At 40.1% G+C, this 25,091-nt stretch overlaps 1 protein-coding gene and 1 pseudogene across 2 annotated transcripts in view; both read right to left on the bottom strand.

Annotated features, from left to right (window-relative positions):
• LOC146515418 (acyl-CoA Delta-4 desaturase-like) overlaps positions 1-23,836 on the bottom strand; it is a 51,186-nt gene extending 27,350 nt beyond the window's left edge. The window contains exon 1 of the mRNA XM_085167933.1: positions 23,720-23,836. The gene's annotated coding sequence lies outside the window, so the exon portion shown is untranslated. The remainder of the gene's footprint in view (positions 1-23,719) is intronic.
• LOC146515419 (acyl-CoA Delta-4 desaturase-like) lies at positions 18,658-23,750 on the bottom strand (annotated as a pseudogene). The gene is made up of 11 exons (XR_014874831.1): positions 23,739-23,750; positions 22,580-22,690; positions 22,083-22,280; positions 21,480-21,581; positions 21,276-21,401; positions 21,079-21,186; positions 20,518-20,663; positions 20,112-20,208; positions 19,843-19,922; positions 19,290-19,437; positions 18,658-19,154 (listed from the first exon to the last, which is right to left on the bottom strand). The product of XR_014874831.1 is annotated as an acyl-CoA Delta-4 desaturase-like (transcript).
• Positions 23,837-25,091: the final 1,255 nt, after the last annotated feature.

The following is a 25,091-nucleotide window of genomic DNA, read 5'->3' as shown; positions in this document are numbered from 1 at the left end:
CATTGCTGTTAAGATTTTAGGCTTAGCTGGAACACATTACTGCTCGTTTCCCTAATAAGAACTGATCTGATTAGCATTTTCATTTCAATTTTAATTCTACATTTGTAGAATATCTTTAAAAGCGTAATAGCATACATAGATGCAGCATAGCTTTGTGCTAAATGCTAGCAGGCTACATGAGTGATGAATTTTGCATGCACAAAATGATACGGAAACGACATATTTTTCAAATGATGAAATATCTTGAAATATATCACCTACAACTTGTATCTAGTTTTATGGTGATAATGATCATCTTATTGGTCATGAACAGGGAGGGAGTGGTCCTACTGGTTGACTCCCTCATTATAAAGGCATGTTTGGGATCTCCCCGTCGCCATGACACTAATAACAGTAATATGATCAATGCTATGACTTGCTGACGTCTTCACATATTTTCCTGGTTTTTATAGCCATGGTTACAGCTTAAAATAGTTCTGAACTCAAATGCTTTCATTCATTTCTTCACTTCTCAAGGATCCAACCAACCAATGACAAGAAAACATTTCAGCACTTCACACAGTACAGTAACCTGTACTGTATTGTGAGCCAAGTGAGCTACTATGTCACTGATAATCTGGTACTCAATACTCAGTGTCTACAGCTGCAGCATAGAAAGATGATGGAAACAAATCTCATCTGATTATCACGCTGGAGGCATCTGATTAAGAAACACATCCCCAAGCATTGATAAAGAAACCTTTACCCTTCTCATTAGCTCGTATGGTAGATAGTAATGCTCTACACTTCTCTGAATCCATTATAGTACCTCTTGATAACATGCCTCAGCTGTTCGGAGCAGATAAGATAACAACTGAGGTCAAAGTGACATGAATTCACAAATTACGCAAACCTGAAGAAAAACTGGAAAACATGAACTCTCCTGCCAGCTGAGTTTGCTGTCACCAATCAAACTAGTTTCTGAACAAATACTTCCCAAAAAGAGTTCAAATCCCATAGAGCAGACCCAACCATGTGATTTTCTTTTACTGTTCTTCCACCCTGCAGCATTTTGGGTGGGCTGAATCACCCAAGATGCCAATGAGGTTGAATGTTGCAGACCATCTGTCAACTTAGTGAACTGTGGCAAGCCACTAATGAGCTGTGAGCACAGTAACTTGAGCATGATGCAGATGAAAGGAGATGCAATTCATTTTAAAGATGTCTACTTTCGAATTATCAAGTTATATTATGTGAAACACTTCAAAAACTCTACCCTCTTGTGCCTAATGTGGCTCTGTTGCCTTGCTGCAAATGGCCACTGAATTCAGGTATTCTGATCACTTCCATGACTACAGATGTATAAAATCAAGCATCTAGGCATGACACCAACAATTTAAATAGTAAAATGTCTTTGCTTCTACAGTAAACTGTTTGTAGTATTATAAACAAGTGGAAGTGATTGAGAACAACAGCAACAAAGACATGAAGTGCTAGACCAAGTTAAAAGACAGAACAATGTCAGTGGATGCTGAGGCGCACAATGTGAAGAGGTTGCCAACTTTCTGCAGAGTCAGTCACCACAGACTTCCAGACTTCATGTGGCCTTCAGAATAGTTCAGTGCACAGAGAGTTGATGCAGTGGTGAAAAGCACACCGCCAGTGGACTCTAGAGCAATGGACATCACACGTCTCCATCTGGCAATCTGATGGATGAGTCTGTGTTGGTGGTTGCCAGGAGAACGGTACTTGTCTGACTTCATTGTGACAAATGTAAAGTTTAGTGGAGGGATGATTATGGTGTAGGGTTGTTTTTCCGGAGTTGGGATCAGTTCCTTATTTCCAGTTAAAGGAACTCCTAATCCTTCAGTATACCGAGACATTTTGAACAATTTCATGCTCCCGACTTTGTGAGAACAGTTTGGAGTTGCCCCCTTATTATTTAAAGATGACTCTGCACCTCTACACAAAGCAAGGTCCATAAAGACATTGATAAGTGACTTTGGTCCGGAACAACTTGAGTGGCCTGCACAGAGTCCTGACCTACAGATAGAACACCTTTGGGATGAATTAGCAAAGAGACTGAAACCCAGCCCTTCCTCTCTGTAAGGAGAAAAACCTCAGGAAGGCAAAGAATCACGGGCTTAAGCACGAGTTAATTCATGTACATGGGCGAATGCCTGACCACGTTCCGTCGACTACAGAAACATGCAGGAAAAGCACGCCAGGCATCCACTCAGACTTTATTATATACTGCCCTACTCACGTAACACTCATGGGTGGAGTACAAGTTAGGAAAAAACAACTTCTTATCTGGTGATTGCATACGAGGCTGCACAGGATTCAGCCTTGCAAGACAAAGATGGACAAGTTGATTAACGATCTTGTAGTGGGTTAAAACAATACATGTGGGTGTTGTCTAAACTTGAGCAACTTCCTCATGTGATCACTTTGTTCCATCTAAAGAATTTGCTGACACGCTATGTACAGGCATTTCTGTGCAATTCAAATAAGCTAAACATAAACATTTATCACTGTTGAATATTAATAAAATTCAAAATCTTTTAACACTGTCCAACATCAGTGTCTGACCTCACAAATGCACTAATGGAAGAGAGGTCAAAAATTTCCATACACACAATCATAAACCTTGTAGAAAGCCTTCCCAGTAGAGATGAAGCTATTACATTTGTAAAGAGTGGGTCAACATCATGTTAACAGACAAGCAAATACTTTTGGCAACATAGAGTATGAATTCCTCTTTTTTTACATCTTAATTTTGTCTTGCAAGAATTAGAAATGAAGAAGAAAAAATTAACAAAATTCAAATTAAATCAACTTCACACACTGTGTCTCTTACATTTCTGACCCTAATGGTTAAACAGGAAGCCATTACACAAGCTAAATGCTAAGAGCCATCAATGTAAAACAATCCTTTAATAAGATTAATACAATAAGTAATCAGTTTCTGTTGTCTACATTTTATCATCATTAGATCTTGTGTTAACCCTGCTTCTAGCAACAAGCACCATTTATTTATAGATCTCTCCAAGATACTGTTCTTGGTCTGCAGCTTCACTCTGTGTACCAGATGAGTCTGGGATGGTCTGAACTATTCCTCTCATTATCCACACACTTCCAGGGGATGAAAGCTTAATGAAAGTTCTTTACTCAGTCTGGGATTTTTAGTGTTACATTTCTCAGCAGTAATGTCGATCAACATACTGACAGCATAAACTACCTGTCTTCCTGAGACATTGCTTCCTCGTCATGACAATGACTGTGTTTTGTAGGCCTACCGATTTACCAGCAGCTGTTTTGTTTCCACATTGAGATTGGGTTGTCTCGGTAATGAGCTGTCTTATCTGTAGAATTTATGCTTTCATTTTGCACAGGTCTGTACTCCACGCAGCCTAGGAGAGTCTTCATCACAAAGACAGCACAGTCAGCCAAACTTGCTATGCACCGTCTGTGTTCTTTGATTTTCTAATGCTGTTTGTGCTACGTTTTCCTCCTTATTTTTATGGCACTTGTTATGAAGGAAGGAAGGCTCAGGGTTGAGTAATCAGCATCATGGGCTCATCCGATTAGAATAAGAATAAGCAGTCATCTAATCATTCACAGGGTTCTCCTTTTATCAATAAAGCAAAGAAGGAAGGAAGGAAAGACACACATGGACTGCCAATGCTGAAAGAAAACAGAGATTTAAGTTACTCATTACCTTAAACAATACATAAAATAAAAACCCAAACAGAACCTCACCTCTGCTGCCGCCCCGTGTGGGAGTGAAGAAAGAGTGAGCCAAAAGTAAATGCAGTCCTTATATAATGTGTGACAGGTGAGTGCAATTAAGGACAAGCACCACACCCAATCAAAGGTGAGAGAACTAAACAAGGTGCATCTGGTGAAGTGAGTGAGTGTGCTGGGATGTGCTAAAAGGTGGGTCTTTACAACAGCCGCCCCCATATTTCTAGTGAGAAATATGTTGATATGATCAGAATCAGTCTCCGTCAGGAAGCGGGGGCAGGGGGATCAGACAGGAGACAGGGCGGATATAGGTTTTATCCTGTGCAAAGACTTCCACGGTTCTGATGCGGTCATCTGGGCTATTCAGGAGGCGTGTCACTCTTCCTACGGGCCAAAGGGCACGTGGAAGGTGTGAATCCATGATCATTATGTCAGAGTTCAATGTGAGATCTGGGTTTTCCCTCTGCCATTTGTGTCTTCTTTGGAGGGATGGGAGATAGTCTTTTATGAAGTGCCGCCAGAAGTGATCTGCCAATATTTGTGTATGTCGCCATCGTCGTCGACCTAGGAGGTCAGAATCAGAATAGGATACTAAGGGAAGTGATGAATCATGTCGGCCCATAATGAGAAGGTTTGGGGTTATGGGATCAATATTCGCAATGTCTGAGGATACATAGCCTAAGGGTTTTGAGTTAAGAATGCCTTCAATCTCAATTAGGACTGTTCTTAAGACCTCTTCAGTGACCATTTGTGCACCAGTGGTTCTCTTCAGAGCATTCTTCACAGAACGTATCTCCCTCTCCCAGGCTCCACCAAAATGGGGTGCATGCGGGGGATTGAATTTGAAATGGATTCTTTTAGTCATCAGGACCGGCTGTAGAGTCGGAGCAAGGTTGTTAAAAGCTGCCCGTAGTTCCTTATCTCCTCCTTTGAAGTTAGTTCCTTGATCACATATAATTTCCAGGGGTGTTCCTCGTCGAGAAATGAATCGTTGGAGGGCCATAAGGAAGGAGTCGGTATCCATGCTGTTTAGGAGGTCAAGATGTATACACCGAGTTGTGAGACATTTGAATATTATTTCCCACCTTTTCTCCGATCTGCGGCCGATCTTGACCATGTATGGTCCAAAGCAGTCTATTCCTGTGGAGTAGAAAGGTGGTTTGAATAACCTAAGACGAGCAGCAAGCAAGTCTGACATTTTTGGAATGATGGGCTGTGCTCTCCATTTCTGACATGCAGCGCAGCTATACTGATGCCTGCGTACTGCTTCCCTTCCTCTGAGAATCCAAAATTTCCGACGTAGTTCAGCAAAAAGTCTTTCTGAACCAGCATGATGCAGTTTGTCATCATAATCTTGTATGATCAGTTTGGTCACTGGATGAGCAGGATCAAGTACTATTGGATGAATGACACTCAATTCCAAGTCTGGGTTTGCCGTAGTCGGCCTCCTACATGGATAAGTCCAGAATTCCTGCACAACACTGGTGATGGCTGTCGCATGAGAGGGGTTTGTCTGACTGTAAACGGGCTAAATCTTCACCGAAACTGTCCAGTTGTGCCTGACGAAGGATTTCTTGTTCTGATGTTAGATAATCAGCTGCAGAAGGAATGTTACCCTTTTGGTTGGAGAGTGAACGAGCCGTGAAATCCAATAGCTCTTGATAGGTTCTGAAGCTGGGTGTGTATGTATGGGAAGGGATACTGACAATACCAAAAAAGTAGGATTTCTTTAACTCAGTCTGATCATCATCAGCATGGAGATCTGTAACTGTGGGCCAGTTATTCGGAGGTTCATGCAGAAACGAGGGACCCTCTGTCCACCTGTTTGAGCTAAGCAACTCTTTCAGAGATTTACCTCTCGTAACATCATCAGCAGGATTTGTGGCTGAATTGATGTATCTCCAGTCTTGACTGTTTGTGAGGTTTTGAATTTCTGAGACTCTGGCTCCTACGAATACCTTGAAACGGCAGGAATCTGACTGAAGCCAGTGAAGTACAGTTGTCGAGTCAGTCCAAAGGGTGGTAGTCCTGACTGGTAAGGTGAGTTCTGTTTGTATGAGCTCACAGAGGCGTGCGCCTAGTAGGGCTGCGCATAGCTCCAGTCTGGGTATTGTTAAATTCCGTTTAGGAGCAACACGTGAGCGAGCTAATAAGAAACTCAATTCCACATGACCTTCAAGATCATCTGATCTCAAATATGTGACAGCACCATATGCTCGCTCCGAAGCGTCACAGAAGATATGAATGTCTCGAACTGTGGTAGAAACATCCCTTTCCTTAGAAGTATAGCAACGTGGGATGGCAATTTGAGGAAGATAACAAAGTTCTTCTTCCCAGGACTTCCATGCCTCTAAGAGGTTGTGTGGAAGGGAAGGATCGTCCCAATCTCTCTCTTTCCTCCATAGCTCTTGCACCAAGGTTTTGGCGCGTGTTGTGAATGGGAGTAAGTAGCCTAATGGGTCATACAGACGAGCAAGTACTGCATAGATACGACGCATCGTGGTGGGGTGTGAGGCTAGAGTTCTGTATTTATAGGCAAACAAGTCAGTCTCACAATTCCACAATAATCCTAATGTGCGTTCATGTGGGCCAGATGGCTTGTCTTCAGTCAGGCAAAGTTCATTACTTGCCGTTCTTACCTCAGATGTTAGATGGCTAATCACAACAGGATTATTGCTGGCCCACTGGCGAAGGTTGAAGCCTCCTTCTGATAGATGGTTTCTTAATTTGTCTAGGAGTGTTCGAGCCAACTCTGCTGGTGGAAAACTCTGCAAGCAGTTATCAACATAGAAACACTGCATTACTGAAGACTGCACATCTTTGTCAGATTGATATTCCTTCACATGTTTCTGCAGTGCATAGATTGCACAACAAGGGCTGCAGGTCGTACCGAAGGGGAGTACCTGCCACTCATACACTGAAGGGGGAGATGCTTTGTTCATGTCACGCCACAGGAATCGGAGGAGTGGTTTATCAGGAGGCAGAAGACGGACTTGGTGAAACATGCCTTTGATGTCGCCACTTATTGCCACTGAATGTTGCCTAAAACACAACAAAACACCGAGAAGTGTTGGCCCAAGGATTGGTCCTGGCAATAGGTACTTATTGAGACACTGACCTTGAAATGTGAAAGAGCAGTCAAAGACTATGCGATCTTTATTGTTGTGACTTGTCATATGATGAGGAATATACCAGGCTTCTTTGCTATTGTGCATCTCCTCTGGGCTAAGTTTAACTACATAGCCTGCTTGCTCCAATTTCAAAATCTGATCCTTGTAAGACATGGCTTTGTCAGGATCTTTAGCTAACCGAGCCTCAGTGTTGCGGAGTCTAGACAAGACTACAGTTGGAGGGACATTCAAAGGAGGAAAGTTTGCCATCCGAAGAAGAGGAGTGGCGTAGCGATTAACACCATTGATCTCAACCCTTTTTGTGGCCTGTTCAAGGCGTTCCAGTGCCAGTTGATCTTGCTTTGATCGGATCACAGATTTCTCACTGTATTCAGGTAAAGTGTCTAGTTGCCATAGCTTCTCAACATGATAACGCAGTACGTCTGCAGATGAACTGAGAGATGTGAACAAACACTGCACATGCTCTGTACTGCACTGGGGCTGAAAATCTGTGATCGGACCTTGAAGTGTCCATCCTAATTGGGTTTTAACTCCTGCAGGAGACCCATATGGTCCCTGTCTCAATGGAGCAGTAGGCGTGATGAGGTGAGTATGATCTGAGCCTATGAGCAGGAGTGGCGCTGCTTTATTAATAATGGGTAATGGGATACCTTGAAGATGCTTGTATCTCCGTTGGAGAGATGATACAGGGTAGGTGTGTTCTGAAAGTGCTAGGTGACTTGCAGTGAAGGCATTATTAATTGTGTAGGTTTTCTCTGGGTGTGCGATGGGTGAGATTTTGAAACTTACGGAAAAACCTTGAATAGTTTCAACTTCTTGACGGACAGTTCTAAGTGATAATCTCTCTGCTTCCCCAGTCAGGTTGAGATGCTGCGCAGCTGATGTTAGAAGAATGGTACGCTGGGAGCCATCGTCAAGTACTGCATATGTTTCAAGAGTTCTTTTGCCATTTCGCAGGAGCACTTTCACAACCTTTAAAAGGACATTAGGACAATCACTAGGTCTATCAAAGTACAGTGTCCTAACTACAGGATTAGTTTCAGTTTTAGATCTCTTATTTACATCACATAGGATTGATTGATTGATTGAATCTTTATTTTGAACATGTTAAAAAAGTACAACAACATAGAATTAAAAGAGACAAATAAACAAAGCAAAACAAAAAGAAAACGAGCAACCACAACTACAAATATCTTTCATGTTCAAAAAGGAGCAGGAAGAAGCATGAGCTTATTTAATCCCACCCCTTTTCCACTATCTAGTAATTTATAGACTACAGAAATACCTCCTTGCAATCACATTATATGTCATGTGTATTTATTTATTTTTTTTTAATTATTATTCTTTTTTTTTTAAATATATATACATATATGTTTCTATCTATCCATACATACGTATATACACATACGCACATATACACATTTTCAATAACCCCATTAACACCTCAAAGGATACCCAACCTACAAATATATATATATACCCATACCAACATACCCGTGCACCCGCACACACATGAAAATATTAGACAAGAACACCCTATCAAATCTCTACCTCTTCCCTGTACCCTGTAAAAACCATCTCCTTAAACCGCTTTTTAAACTGTGCCATGCTCGGACATTGCTTTATATCTTTACTTAGTCTGTTCCACAGTTTCACTCCACACACAGAGATGCAAAAACTTTTTAATGTTGTACGGATATGAGGATGTTTTAAATTTAATTCCCCCCTCAAATTGTATCCCCGTTCCCTTTTAGAAAACATTTTTAGAATATTGTCAGGAAGCAGGTTATTTATTGCTTTATATATAATTTGTGCAGTGAGAAAATGAACCAGATCTGTGAATTTGAGAATTTTTGATTTTAAGAATAGTGGATTTGTATGATCTCTGTAACCGGTTTTATGGATTATCCTTATGGCCCTTTTTTGTAATATAAAGATTGATGATAGCGAACATTTGTAAGTATTGCCCCACACCTCTGCACAGTAATTCAAATACGGTGCAATCAGGGAACAATAGAGAATGTGGAGTGATTTGTGGTCCAGAATGTGTTTTACTTTACTCAGGATTGAGACACTTCTTGAAATTTTGTTATGTATATGATTTATATGAGACTTCCAGTTTAATTTATCATCTATAATCACACCAAGAAACTTATGTTCAAGTACTCTTTCAATTTCCACACCATCTATATGAATCTGCACATGTGCATTTCTAAGGGAATTCCCAAATAAGATTATTTTAGATTTAGCGATAGTTTGTTCCTGTTAAACCATTTTTTAATTTTGCACATTTCTGATGTAATTGTATCCAGCAGCTCCTTTAGATTCCCCCCAGAACAAAAAATATTTGTGTCATCTGCAAATAATACTAATTTTAATATATCAGATGCCTTACAAATATCATTTATATAAATAATAAATAATTTTGGACCCAGTACAGAGCCTTGTGGAACACCACAAGCAATGTCCAAGCATGATGAGGAATGGACACCCAGCTTCACAAATTGTTTCCTGTCACTTAAATAATTTTTCACCCATTGCAGTACAACCCCCCTGATCCCGTACCGTTCCAGTTTATTAATTAATATGTCATGATTGATTGTGTCGAATGCTTTCTTGAGATCCAGAAATACTCCAGCTGCATACTGTTTTTGATCTATAGCATTCGTAATCTCCTCAATTGATTCGATTAATGCCAGAGATGTTGATCTTTTTGATCTGAATCCATATTGACTGTCAGAGAGTAATTTATATTTATCTAAGAATTTGTCTAATCGTTTATTAAACAGGTTTTCTAGGATTTTGGAGAATTGTGGTAGTAAAGAAACAGGCCTGTAGTTTGTGAAGTGGCGTCTATCCCCAGTTTTATACAGCGGCACAACTTTAGCTATTTTCATTTTGTTTGGCACTTTTCCCGTCTGAAATGATAAGTTGCAAATATATGTTAGAGGTCCTACAATTCCTTCAATGACCTTCTTGACAATTTTCATGTCAATATCATTACAATCAGTTGATGTTTTATATTTACACATGTGTACAATGTCAATTATTTCTTTTTCCTCCACTGATGTGAGGAACATTGAGTTAGGGTTTCTATCAATCAGGTTTTCACTACAGTCTACTGATGGCAGTGACTCAGGAATTTGTTCTGCCAGTTTTGGTCCAATATTTACAAAATAATGATTAAAGCTGTTGACCTTATCAGCAGTGTTTTCCATAATATTGCCATTGTCGATAAAGTATTGAGGATAACTTTGCTGTCCAGAATTATTTTTAATGATACCATTTAAAACATCCCATATTCCCTTCATATTATGTTTATTGTTGTTCAATATTTTACTATAATACTCCTTTCTACATACACGTATAATATTGGTCAACTTATTTTTGTATTTTTTATATTTATTTTCAGCATCTTTTGTTCATTGTTTTAGGAATTCCCTATAGAGTGTATTTTTCTTTTTACATGCATTTTGTAAACCCTTAGTGATCCATGGTCTATCTGAATATTTGTGCTTTCTGTTGTATTTTATTGTTGGACAGTTTTTATCGTACAATTCCATGAATATTCTTAAAAATATGCCATATGCAATATCAATATCAGTTTCTTTGTACACATTGTCCCAGTCCTGATTTAATAGATCATTCTGTCACGATCCTGGGTCTTATGACCCAGTGTTTTGAGTTTTAGTTCTTTTGATGTTTATAGTGTTTGTTTAAGCTTATTAGGTTTCTTATGTTCATTTGCTTATTAGCTCCCTCTTGTGTTTTCAACCCCTGTGACGTCTCCCTTGCCCTTCGTGTGTTTCATGTCTGTGTGTCTTATGTTGTCATGTCTGCCTCTCATGTTTCCTGTTTTATTTTGAAGAGATCTTGTGTTCCTGTGTTCATCGTGTTTAGTTTTACTCTTCCACTGTGACTTCGTTATGTTCATGTGTGTCAGCTGTCCCCCATGTGTTCCCACTTCTCTCATTAGCCTCCTGTGTGTATTTAGTCTGTGCGTTCTCATTCAGTCTTGGTTGGATCGTCTGTGTTGTTCCCATGTCAAGTCCTGCGTTCAGGTTTTCATATATATATATATATAGATAGATATGCGCTCATCTTCATTGCCATGTTTAGAGTTTTGTTTGTTTTTCTGCCAGGGTTTTTCATAGTTCGTGCTTCCTTTCTAGTTTACCCAGTTTAGGTTATTGCTTAGTTTGCATTGTTTTTGCCCTTTTATTTTGTACTGTTCTGTCTGCCTTAATAAACAGCTCATCAGTTAAGTTTGAGTTTTAGAATGTCTGCACCTGGGTCCACTCTTCACACTCCACGCAGTTTGCCTCGGCAAACTGTGACACATTCTTAAGTGCATTCATAGTTTCTTCTGTCCTTACACGTCTGTATCTCAGTTGTTCTTCATGCTGATTTTTCTTATAATTAGTGTCATAAACTGCAAAAACCGGTAGGTGATCACTGATGTCATTAATTAATATTCCGCTCACAATGTTGTTTTCCATATTGTTAGTGAAAATATTGTCAAGTAAGGTGGCACAATGTGGTGTAATTCTACTAGGCCTGGTTATTTTAGGATGTAAACTCAAACCGTACATAGTGTCTAGGATCTGTAGATGCCGTCCCATGCAGGTGGCACATGCTTTCCTCAGGTCACACTTTGCGGCCTGATGAGTCCTAGCACAACGCCAACACCGTTTGTTTGCTTTTATCCAGTTTATTTTCTCATCCTTTGTCTTCTGAATGAACTTGGGACACTTACTAATGTGGTGTTCAGGTGAGCAGCAATATGCACATGTTGCCTTAGTTGTTATGATCGGTTGTGCTGCCTGTACAGGATCATCAGATGTATTTGCTCCATGTAATATTGTTGTAACTGGAGAGGTGTACTTACGGGCAGGTCGTGGCTGGTTGAAGGATGAAACAGGACTGGCCTTTCTGGGTTGACACTTGCATTCCATTTGCAGCCAGGATGATAACAAAGGCAAGGTATAAGTCATTTCTCCCTGTTCCCTGTAAACATGCCGTTTGAAGCGACTGAAATGCTCTGCAGGCAAGTTCGCTAACAAGCGATCAACATGGGAGCCACAATCTAGTTCTGCACGTCCTTGTTCTCCCATAGTGCTAAGCAACCCAACTAAAGCCTGTACATGAAGAGCAAAATTATCAAGACTCTGGCCATCACCTGCTCTGATAGGAGGCAGTTCCAGTATATTCTTTAGCTCTTTCAATGCCAGCTGTCTTGGTTGCCCATAACGCTCCTCAAGGGCTTTGATGGCTTGAGTGTATGGGTCAGGAGCGTAGGAAAAGGCAAGAGCTAATCGTTTAGCTTGGTCTACTTTGAGGTGATCAAGAAGGACATGATATTTGAAGTGCTCTGTCTCATGAGGATCAAGAAGGTTTGTAAGGGCCATCCGTAACATCCTGTATTGCATTTAGTCTTCTCTACTAAGGTCTGGAAACGAAGGACCTTCAAGCTTATATACATGTGTTCTCATGCTAGAGGAGTGACCCGAGCTAGCAGTAACAGGTATCAAAGGTTTCTGTTCATGTAAGACATTGGATGTAGCTGGTTGCTGCTCTAGAGGAGGGCAATGCTTGTGGTCAGATATGCAAATGAGAGGTTGAACAGGGTCTTCAGCTAAAGGAACAGCAGGTTGAACACGAGATCTGGTGGGGATCCTGCCGTGATAAGGCCAGGAAATCAAAGGGAGTCTCATCTTCTGTAGCAAGGACTGGTCTAGGCAAACCAGTTGAAGGGACTGCAGCATCTAATATGGTTGAATTAGGTAAAGGAGGGCTGGCAGCCGGAACTAAGCCAGACTGACGGCTAATCTGTGGGGGCTGGAAGGGTGATTGACAGGTTGCTGTATCAATCACTGGGAGCTGCTCATGTTGTTGATGTGTTTGAGGACTGGCTCGTAAACTGCATACAGAAGATTTGATTCCATCAGATGAGACAGTGCGAATTGAATATCTGGAGCTATGAGAATGGGAAGGAGATGATTGAATCATGAATTGCTTAATCTCCTTCATCGTCGTCAGGAGTTCTCTCATGACCTCATCTTGGTTGGTGGGTAAAGGAGCAGGGGATGTCTCTGGTTGACTTTCTGACTCTCCGACAGGATCCTGCAGCCCATGTGTGTCTTTGTCACTGTGCTGGCATTCGGTTTGACTCTCTGTGTCACATGTAGCTCTTCTACTTCCAGGATACTGAACATCATACTGCTGCAGGTGGGCAGGAGGTCGACTATCACGACTGGAACGTCTCAAACCTTCAGTCAATGGCTGCTGTGAATCCATGACGCTAACACTACTCCGGCTCGGAGGACCATGTTATGAAGGAAGGAAGGCTCAGGGTTGAGTAATCAGCATCATGGGCTCATCCGATTAGAATAAGAATAAGCAGTCATCTAATCATTCACAGGGTTCTCCTTTTATCAATAAAGCAAAGAAGGAAGGAAGGAAAGACACCCATGGGCTGCCAATGCTGAAAGAAAACAGAGATTTAAGTTACTCATTACCTTAAACAATACATAAAATAAAAACCCAAACAGAACCTCACCTCTGCTGCCGCCCCGTGTGGGAGTGAAGAAAGAGTGAGCCAAAAGTAAATGCAGTCCTTATATAATGTGTGACAGGTGAGTCACACATTATATATTTTATATATTTGTCTGCAGCAACATTTTTAGGCCTAAAAATGTTGCTGCAGACAAATGGCTACAGTACACGCAGAGGTACTACAGTCAGTATGTTTTTAAATTTTAACTGCTTGAATAGTTGCAAATATTTTTACTTTACTGCAAATACCGAGGCTGTCAAGCATGCTTTGATGTGTTATCAGGTTCTTGGTAATATAGCTGCAAATTCTGATGCATGGGCTGCCATTCCCTCCCTCACCAGCAGATTGTGCTCCTTTAGTCAAACCGCTTGCTTGTCATTTGACTCAGTGAATCAACAGTATGCAGGTTTATCATTAGTGTTGTGTTGTTTCTGTTGTTCTTAAGAAATATATAAAATATTGTAATGAAATCCAAACAAAATATCTGAATCATCTTTCAGTCTACAGAAGGCACATCTTTTTTTTCCTTTTTTTTTTGCCTGTCCCGTTTGGTTCTTTTGCCATCAGAATTATTGTCTAAAGGCGAGGAAAGATGCCCAACGGATTTACTTTACCAAATTGACCATCCCAGCCTTGCTGTAATGGTCTATTTGATTCACCTTTTATTGTTTATTTTATTTTATTTTATTTATTTTTTATTTTTACTTGTTAGATACAGGACAGACTTGAATGAGGAAAAGAAAAGGGAGAAAGGAAGAGGGGGAAAACAGCGGAGAAGAGGGACGGGGATAAAGGGCAAAAGAAACAAAAACAAACTAAATAAGCAGACCAAAAAAAATACATATATCAATCACCTGGATCACCTGTTGAGAAAGAAAAAAGAAAACAAGCAGAAGAAAACGAGAGCAATACAATAAACAACATCATGATGTTATATGGGAATATAACAGTAAATACTAAATATTAAACATTATTGTGCAGCACGTAAGATCGACAGCGCACAGTGTGCTTTGAGGTAGGAGCCAAAAAGGGTGTAGTTTGTGTGTGTGAGCACCTGTGTGTACACCTGTGAGCATGGACGCATTTGTTTTTAAAAGGTTCCTTCATGTAATGATCTGCTAGAGGATGTGGGGGACCACAGCGCCGTCCTCCAGGGCATGAAGCAGGTACGGAGGAGATCAAGACTCCAGAGGCCCCCAGAACACAAGAGACCAAGGAAGACCAACAGAGGGGCAGCTGCGCCACTATCCCAGAAGGAGCTGAGGAGACTCCCAGATGAGGGGTCACCCAGCAGCCACGGAGCAGAAGCCAGGGGGGGTTGCAGTGACGTGCCCGTGAGCTCCGCCGAAAAAGAAAAAGAACAGAGATGTCATCCCACGGCCAAGATTACATAAATGTTAATAAATTCACAGGATTTAAGGTCAAGACACAGACAAAAACAGTCATGGTATTCTAGAAAAGTATGATCAATAGAAACAGGCTTAGCTGCCTGTTAGAGATGTTTCAGTTTTCATGGGGGAGCCACTACAGATCCTTTATGGGAGCTTTTGAAAAAACCATTGAGCAGAGTACTGAAAATGCAACTGCAGGAGAAACATAATCCCTTATTTGCAATTAAGAACACATGGCACTAAACAGAGCATTCAAGGAAACACAATGACTGTTTCAGAAGCATTATGGAGCTCAGGTAACAATTATTAGCACTTATACTGATTAAGCCTTGAATAACTCAGAAGATGGTGTGTTTATTCTTACTTGTTGTTGTAACACAATAGAAGACGTGAAATTTAAAGAGGGAACGCATAACCATAGAAACGTGACAATAGTGCCATTAAAAAAAGGAGGAAAACGTAGCACAAACAGCATTAGAAAATCAAAGAACACAGACGGTGCATAGCAAGTTTGGCTGACTGTGCTGTCTTTGTGATGAAGACTCTCCTAGGCTGCATGGAGTACAGACCTGTGCAAAATGAAAGCATAAATTCTACAGATAAGACAGCTCATTACCGAGACAACCCAATCTCAATGTGGAAACAAAACAGCTGCTGGTAAATCGGTAGGCCTACAAAACACAGTCATTGTCATGACGAGGAAGCAATGTCTCAGGAAGACAGGTAGTTTATGCTGTCAGTATGTTGATCGACATTACTGCTGAGAAATGTAACACTAAAAATCCCAGACTGAGTAAAGAGCTGCCAGTTTGACAAGAGAACTGATTAAAAGAAATCTTTCTTAAACACCACAAAGCTGTTATGTGGAGCCAGTTTGAAGAAAAAATAAATAAATGTGTTAAAGTTCCTTAAGCACAGCTTAACCATAAAGTTTGATATATCCCACCCCATGCTGTGCAACACCTGAATAAAAACAAAAAACGTTTTTTGTTAGAGTGCACAGCATCATTTCAGGTTGAGTCACTGAATGGTATTGATGACAGGGACCCGTGCTCACCAATACACTCACTGTTGTCTCGGTGAGGTTTGGAAAGAGGCTTTAGCAAACTCGATTATTGTTTTATCAGTTGAGAGTTTGGGAAGAAGATTCCAACTTATTTACATTTTCGCATGGTCATGAGCCCAGTATGCCACCAGGAACCTTCAACAACAACAGTCAATATAAGCCCAAATACTTTAAGTAATTGTAATCCTGAAGATGTGGTGCTAATATTAAGCTTTCATCCCCTGGAAGTGTGTGGATAATGAGAGGAATAGTTCAGACCATCCCAGATTCATCTGGTACACAGAGTGAAGCTGCAGACCAAGAACAGTATCTTGGAGAGATCTATAAATAAATGGTGCTTGTTGCTAGAAGCAGGGTTAACACAAGATTTAATGATGATAAGATGTAGACAACAGAAACTGATTACTTATTGTATTAATCTTATTAAAGGATTGTTTTACATTGATGGCTCTTAGCATTTAGCTTGTGTAATGGCTTCCTGTTTAACCATTAGGGTCAGAAATGTAAGAGACACAGTGTGAGAAGTTGATTTAATTTGAATTTTGTTAATTTTTTCTTCTTCATTTCTAATTCTTGCAAGACAAAATTAAGATGTAAAAAAAGAGGAATTCATACTCTATGTTGCCAAAAGTATTTGCTTGTCTGTTAACATGATGTTGACCCACTCTTTACAAATGTAATAGCTTCATCTCTACTGGGAAGGCTTTCTACAAGGTTTATGATTGTGTGTATGGAAATTTTTGACCTCTCTTCCATTAGTGCATTTGTGAGGTCAGACACTGATGTTGGACAGGAAGGGCTGGCTTTCAGTCTCTTCGTTAATTCATCCCAAAGGTGTTCTATCTGTAGGTCAGGACTCTGTGCAGGCCACTCAAGTTGTTCCGGACCAAAGTCACTTATCAATGTCTTTATGGACCTTGCTTTGTGTAGAGGTGCAGAGTCATCTTTAAATAATAAGGGGGCAACTCCAAACTGTTCTCACAAAGTCGGGAGCATGAAATTGTTCAAAATGTCTCGGTATACTGAAGGATTAGGAGTTCCTTTAACTGGAAATAAGGAACTGATCCCAACTCCGGAAAAACAACCCTACACCATAATCACCCCTCCACTAAACTTTACATTTGTCACAATGAAGTCAGACAAGTACCGTTCTCCTGGCAACCACCAACACAGACTCATCCATCAGATTGCCAGATGGAGACGTGTGATGTCCGTTGCTCTAGAGTCCACTGGCGGTGTGCTTTTCACCACTGCATCAACTCTCTGTGCACTGAGCTATTCTGAAGGCCACATGAAGTCTGGAAGTCTGTGGTGACTGACTCTTCAGAAAGTTGGCGACCTCTTCACATTGTGCGCCTCAGCATCCACTGACATTGTTCTGTCTTTTAACTTGGTCTAGCACTTCATGTCTTTGTTGCTGTTGTTTTCAATCACTTCCACTTGTTTATAATACTACAAACAGTTTACTGTAGAAGCAAGGAAATTTTACTATTTAAATTGTTGGTGTCATGCCTAGATGCTTGATTTTATACATCTGTAGTCATGGAAGTGATCAGAATACCTGAATTCAGTGGCCATTTGCAGCAAGGCAACAGAGCCACATTAGGCACAAGAGGGTAGAGTTTTTGAAGTGTTTCACATAATATAACTTGATAATTCGAAAGTAGACATCTTTAAAATGAATTGCATCTCCTTTCATCTGCATCATGCTCAAGTTACTGTGCTCACAGCTCATTAGTGGCTTGCCACAGTTCACTAAGTTGACAGATGGTCTGCAACATTCAACCTCATTGGCATCTTGGGTGATTCAGCCCACCCAAAATGCTGCAGGGTGGAAGAACAGTAAAAGAAAATCACATGGTTGGGTCTGCTCTATGGGATTTGAACTCTTTTTGGGAAGTATTTGTTCAGAAACTAGTTTGATTGGTGACAGCAAACTCAGCTGGCAGGAGAGTTCATGTTTTCCAGTTTTTCTTCAGGTTTGCGTAATTTGTGAATTCATGTCACTTTGACCTCAGTTGTTATCTTATCTGCTCCGAACAGCTGAGGCATGTTATCAAGAGGTACTATAATGGATTCAGAGAAGTGTAGAGCATTACTATCTACCATACGAGCTAATGAGAAGGGTAAAGGTTTCTTTATCAATGCTTGGGGATGTGTTTCTTAATCAGATGCCTCCAGCGTGATAATCAGATGAGATTTGTTTCCATCATCTTTCTATGCTGCAGCTGTAGACACTGAGTATTGAGTACCAGATTATCAGTGACATAGTGACATAGCTCACTTGGCTCACAATACAGTACAGGTTACTGTACTGTGTGAAGTGCTGAAATGTTTTCTTGTCATTGGTTGGTTGGATCCTTGAGAAGTGAAGAAATGAATGAAAGCGTTTGAGTTCAGAACTATTTTAAGCTGTAACCATGGCTATAAAAACCAGGAAAATATGTGAAGACGTCAGCAAGTCATAGCATTGATCATATATTACTGTTGTAATATATGTTGTAGTTTTTAATGTTCTGCAGTTAGCCTGGACAGTTGAACTTTTCCCCCTTCGCTTACTTAAAAGTCAGCTGATTAGCAAAGCTAGTATTTCCACAGCATGTCTTTATCCTGTCTTCCTTCTCTCACCCCAACCGGTCGCAGCAGATGGCTGCCCCTCCCTGAGGGGCGGCCATCTGAGATCTTTGAGTGACAGATCACTAATGCAGTGTGGTGATCTTTCACTATGTTTATTCCCTTGTTATAACATGCCCTATATAAGCAAGAACAGAAAACTTTAGAGACTAAAAGGTTTTTAGTTTGATTTATTGGTCTCGGTGAAATTATTCATGTGGTATTGCAGTGTAATGGTTTCTCTATAGAAAGAGCACAACATGTTACATTCATTTAAAGTAGTTTCACAAACGATAACAAACAGTTTACAAAGGTTTTGTAGTTTATATAAATGATTGTGTCTAATCATTCAGATAGTTTTCTTTTACATCTGGTGACGCTAATGCTAATAATAAGTCACAGGTAGGTTTTAGAGCCGTGTTATCATCACATTGCTGCTGATCAAGATACTGTTAAGGCAACTTAGGAAAACCCCATCATCTATAAACCAAACAAAGACTTAATAACGTCAACAATAAGAGGGATCTTTCCCACGGCATTGACTCAAACAGATACAGTCGATTTCTAATGAAAAAGAGAAAAACACTCTTTTTACACCAGTGGAGGAAAATACAGTCTTTCATTTATGGAGATATGCATCGAGCCAGAGGTCCCCTGAGGTTTTCAGTGACCTGAATGAGGAAGTCAGAACAAAAAATAGCCAGCCCATCAGTGTGTGTGTCAGGTAAGCAGTCCTTCCATAAAAGAAGACTGATTCATATACTGTATTTGCAGCCATTTTCATACTCTGTTATCATTGTACTTACGTGACAATATCAGCGAAGCCTCGCCACAAAGTTTTCTCTTGGTAAGGAATCCCGTGTTTTTCGCAGAGCTCACGGACCTGTGGGGCCACCAGGTGGTAGTTGTGCCGCCACCAGGTGGTAGTTGTGCCGCGGCATCATTGGAAACAAGCTTGCAAAAGAAAAGAAACGGAAGCTGTTTTTTTTGTAATTGTTGCATTGTGGCATATTTTGTTACATAAAATCATTGTAACATATAAGTGTGTAAACAGTGAGTGTAGTTCTGCAAGAAAAAAAACATTCTGTTTGAAAAAATGGGTGATAGCTCACTATGGATGGGTGTAAAATCCTAATAGTGTTCACCACTGGTTAAGTGGTGTAGCTTGAGTTTAATGTGTGCCTGTGACCATGCCTGATGAATTACATCTCTCAGTCTTCTGACTATTCTTTAAAACTCTTTTTTTCATAATAGAGACTTTCTATCTTTAAATGCAGAATTAATGTTGTTAAATTATTATCAGTACTTTAGTTTACACAGTCGTGCTCTAGTTTTTGACAGGTTTCAAATTTCCCTTACTGGTGCTCGATTTGAAAGTTGAGGTGTCCACTGAACCAGTCGTTGAAGAAGGACTGCTCGATATTACAGGTGGATTGTAACTGAATGACAGAATGAGTCAAAATAGTGCAAATGAGTTAATAAGGTCCTAGTAAATATAAGGGAAGGTGTAAAGAGAATAGAACAGACCAATATTTGTGATCTGGGATGTTCATGAGTATTGGGTAAATGCAGAAAATATTTAAAGTGTCCAAAACTTTTGTACAACCTTGTAAAAGTGGTACAAGTACCTGCATAGTCAGCCAGTCCCTGTGCTTTTCATGATCGATGTCAATGGGTATGTGATTCATCTGAGTCACCCACACAAACCAGTAACTCTCCAAAAACCTGTAACATTAAAAACAATATCATATTTAGGTGATACATAACGTGGCCAAAGGGTACGAAAAATGGAATCACTTTCTATTGCAGTGTACTTTATTAGGTATACAGCGGTCAAATATGTTAAGTTTAATGTTTGCTAATAAAGTCAGGCTTTTCCACACACATTCCAGCAATATAGAGCAAAATATGGTGCATCTCAGCTCAAGGACAATATATTTTGAAAGGAATGGACAATATAAGGCATCAAAGTCTGTTAACTGGTAACAATTCATTTGTTAATGAGTGCAATGTTTTCTTATTTTAAATAGTTACCTGACTATGCTTATCAGCACCAATGAGCCAACTAGGCCATACAGGGGTATATAAGAGGAGAAGAAGCGAAGGTAGAATGAGATGAACCAAGCCAGATCCTTCACAAGACAAGAAAGTTTATATGATTTATGTAATTTCTTTTTTAATTATGACAATCATGATTAATTATAATCTTATTTTTACATATGCTCTATTCTGTGCCATTTTTTTTTTTTTGCTGTAATGTTTTTTTTAAATACAGGAAAACAGGAGGACAAAGGAGGGGCGAACAACTAAGCTGTAGTGCCTCTTCACTTCACTGTGCAATACCTTTTGTGCAATACTTTTTGTTAATAATCAATGGTGCAATAGACTTCCATACTTGAAATGTGCAATTCACTTGTATTTTTATTTTTATTCCTATTTATTCTATTTATCCCCTTTGTATATTTTATTTATATATGTCTTTGTATGTGTATATATATATATATATATATATATATATATATATATATATATATGTATATATATATATATATATATATAAAAGACAACAACTGTTCCTATAAAGGTGCAACGTTACAAAGTTGTAGTTATTATTCTTTTTAAATGACTCTTAAAAAACATACCAAGAAAGAAGTACTTGTGTTGACGATTGTAAGGCATGTGTTTGATCTTCTTTATCCCGTACTGTAACACAGAGGTAAACAGCGGATGATGATGAGTTGGACCGTGTGAGTGCTTAAAAACATAAGAAATACTATCTTCGTGCTACTTGCTTCCACTGGTTGAATTCGGCCAAGTATGAAGAGGTGCAACATGTCGATATCCGGGTCCTTAATGAAGATGTTGGGTTTAGCGTGATGCCTGAAATGTCGTTGATTCCACCAGTTGGAAGAAGCTCCCTGAAAAAAGAAAAAAAAAAACTTTAAGTATCTGTGTTTCATTTCCATGGAGAGAGGATTCTAACTGAGAGAGGTTACCTTTAAATGACCAATGACAAACTTGTGGGCGAGGTGATTCCAGCTGGACTTTTTGAAGACAGACAGGTGACCAAAGTCATGCTGCAGCCATCCAGCCTGTGCCTGGAGAAGAAGCAGGAAAACAAATGTTTTGGGTGAAAGACTTCTCTTTAAATGGACCTGATTTCCAACACCATGTATTTGTATGCATGACTAACTGTTTGTCTTTTATCAGTCCTGTGTTTCTGCATCTCAGTTCATACTTTTCTCAAACAATTATTTATGCTCCCTTTAATATGAATGGTTAGCTTTTGTAAGCAGAAGATTTGCACAGTCTGTGGGAGGGGCTTCTGTCCTGACAGCCAGAGCAGTGTCAGTGATGAACATATTAGGAATACCTTCCATCACTGGCATTGTAAAGGGGCAAGAACAGAAACTGAAACTGTGCATTGAGAGCAGTCTGAAGGCTGAGTTTTTGGCTCACTTTTACACATTCATTATTATTGATATCCATTATTTAAAACTTTGTCTCTGTTTAATGTAACCATGCACTTGGTGTATGCATATATTTCAAAACATAAGGAAAGCATAATAGGGCCCATTCAAAATTTATGTCTGAATCACCTGAGCGGTTGCGAGAAACACAGAGCACACAAGTGTTTGTATCCAGCCTGTGCCCCACATCCAGACGGTCAGCCATCCGAGGGCTTCTAGCAGCAGAATGTGACTGAGGTGGAGGAAGAAAAACAAAGGCTGAGCTCGAAACAGACCCCTTTTCTCCACCTGAGCTCGTAATGTTTCGAAATCCTGCACGATGGCTGCCTGGGTGCAGAGAAAAAGAAACAAAGAATTCTGTAAAACTGAAACTGTAATATATTGATGTGATATTTCTGAAATCGAGAATTTTGGATTTGAGCTATTTTAGGTTTTCATACAGTGAAACAAGACATTAAGGTGGCTAAAAAAACCACCTAGAATCTCAGATGTTCCCAACACTCAGCACTTCATAACTAACATAAGAGATCAGTGAATTATCAAACTTATGTCTGTCTCTCATTTATTACACTAGATCACTCACATGTTGTCAATAAAAAAAGAAGGGACTTTGATTAAAGGCTCACATTTTTGTCTCGGTCCTGGCTCAGCTCAGTCGTTGCCAACTCTCCGATCAGCAGCGGCATCAGAAACTTTTGCACAAACTTAGGATCAGGATGAAAAGCAGTGAATGCCTCCTAAAAAACAAACACAACAAAAATTGTAATTTATTAAAAAGTTAGGTAGCAGTGGAAATAGTTATCAGATTGTAAAACAATAAATAAAGCATTCACTTCACTTGTATTAAAGCTAAATTCTAACATGTAAAAATACCAAAAGTAAAATGATGTTCCCTGTAAGTTTCAGTTGCCTGTGAAACCGTGACATTACATTGTTTTTCATAATTCAGCTGCCTGAAAGCAGCGTTTCAGTGCTGTAGCTGGTTCTGCTACACCTACTCGCGTTCTTCCATCCATATTATCAAGCTTTCTGCTATTTTTATTCTGGAACAGTTATTTAGGTATACTAAAACCTCAGAGGGGGAATCTCTTTCTGTTAGAGCTGCAAGGAACTTATAGACATGTTAGGAGTTGTGGGAAGCCCAGGTGTAGTTCACAGACTGGGCAAAAAATTGCTTGGTATGCGTTCAGTTAATACCAACTCTGTTCCTTAATCATTTGTTATTTGAATAAATAAACCTTTGATTTTAGATGTTTCAGCTGCATCTTACTCACAATCATTGCTTCATGTTTACTGAAGGTGAAGAAACCTTTTTTTCAGTGTGAGTGTAAAAAATGTCTTTCAAATGGTTTGAAATGTGCAGAGAGAAAAACTCGTATGGCAGATTTTTCTATGCTGTTTGAGCTGGTTGTGGTCCAGATCTAAAACAAAGAGAAGTGCAACATCACCCACTACTACGGGGAAACTAGTGAAGCTAGGAAACCACCAAATGGAGCTAAAGCTTTCACCTACTAACTTTTCTTAAGGATTCTTTATCGACATTAAAGATCAATCTAACAGTCGCACACCACAAATACTTAAAAACTGGAAAAACATCGATGCACACAAGTGCGTTTTCAACACGAATGCGTGGACTGGGAGAAGTCTGATCGTCGTTAACGTGTAGAAACCAAGACAAAACCGCCAAACCGCCATCGAAAAGCATTTAATGACTAAATAATAGCGGCAGATAGCGGGTGGTTAGCTATGCACGTCACAGCATGTAGATATTAAATATTTACTTACAGCATCCAGATTTTAACCAGCGTCCTTCCGGGGTTCAGGCACACTAATAAGAGATCAATTCTGAGGGTTCGGGCCCTTTTTATATAACAAGCATCCCCAAACCCATCCCATGCTTACCTTGTAGGCTCATTGTCACATCCACGCACTCATTCGGTACAAACTCCGAGCAGAATCATTCGAGGCGTCTGGGTCAATCGGCGCACAGCACTCTCTCGTCTGGCGGCGAGAGTACCATAGGTCATAAACCATCTGAACAACGCAAAGTCGTGTGATCGCAGAGACCGCAAACAGTCCGCTGGAGGACTTTAACTGTGGACTCAGGAGTCCGATTGGTTGTAGGCGATGTGGAGCTGCGACCGTGGCTCAGGGGGTTGGGAAGCGTATCTGTAACCGGAAAGTCGCTGGTTCGATCCCCCGGTTCTCTGTCCTGGTCGTTGTGTCCTTGGGCAAGACACACACCCTAACACCTCCGGTGTTGGCCAGAGGGGCCGATGGCGCGATATGGCAGTCTGCCCCAGGGCAGCTGTGGCTACAACCGTAGCTTGCCTCCACCTGTGTGAGAGTGAAGGAATTGTAAAGCGCTTTGTGTGCCTTGAAAAGCGCTATATAAATCCAATCCATTATTATACACAGCAGGTCTTCAAGGGGTCCCTGCTCCCTTTTTGTTGTTACTTTCCATCCTCCCTAAATGCTTTACATGGAAACTGGGCTGTAGTTTGCTTGCTGTGGTTTGCTTCGAAGAGTGTAATTCAGGTGTGTCAAACATAAGGTCCGGGGACCATAATCGAAAGACTGCAATCTAGTCCACTGGATAGCTTTGAAGGACAACTACATACATTTCAACTCCCCCCCCCCCCCCCCCCCCCCAATCATTGCTACTCCATCAAAGTAATTATGCAGATAAACAATTAAATGACAGGAACGTTCCTGTTTTTAAATACTATCTACTATTTAATTTTTTTTCAGTGATCCACTGTAAGTATAAATATTAATAATATCAATTAAAAAACTTTGTAAGACTGTACTTTAATCCAGCTTTCTATTTTATGATAACGGGACAGTCGGGGCAATGAGCTCTTTTTCTGTCATTTGACACATTTCTTACAATTTAAACCCAGAATTCTTTATTAGCTAAACCGCTGTTTCTTCATCATGTAGAAAAACTGAGACATTCTGTTAAAATTGCACTTTTTCCCTTATATTAAGATATTTTAGTGATTCAAGTTGTAATTCAGTTTCTTTTCACTGACAGATGACAGCACTTTCACTGGTCTGGCCCACTTAAGATTGATGTAGGCTGTATGTGACTCACAATTTAACATCCCTGGTCTCTCAGATTGTCATAATAATTGT

This window comes from Neolamprologus multifasciatus, chromosome 7 (assembly GCF_963576455.1).
Source record: "Neolamprologus multifasciatus chromosome 7, fNeoMul1.2, whole genome shotgun sequence".
Lineage (NCBI taxonomy): Eukaryota > Metazoa > Chordata > Actinopteri > Cichliformes > Cichlidae > Neolamprologus > Neolamprologus multifasciatus.
Note: the sequence above shows the minus strand (reverse complement) of the source record. Positions and strands in the feature narration are given on the sequence as shown.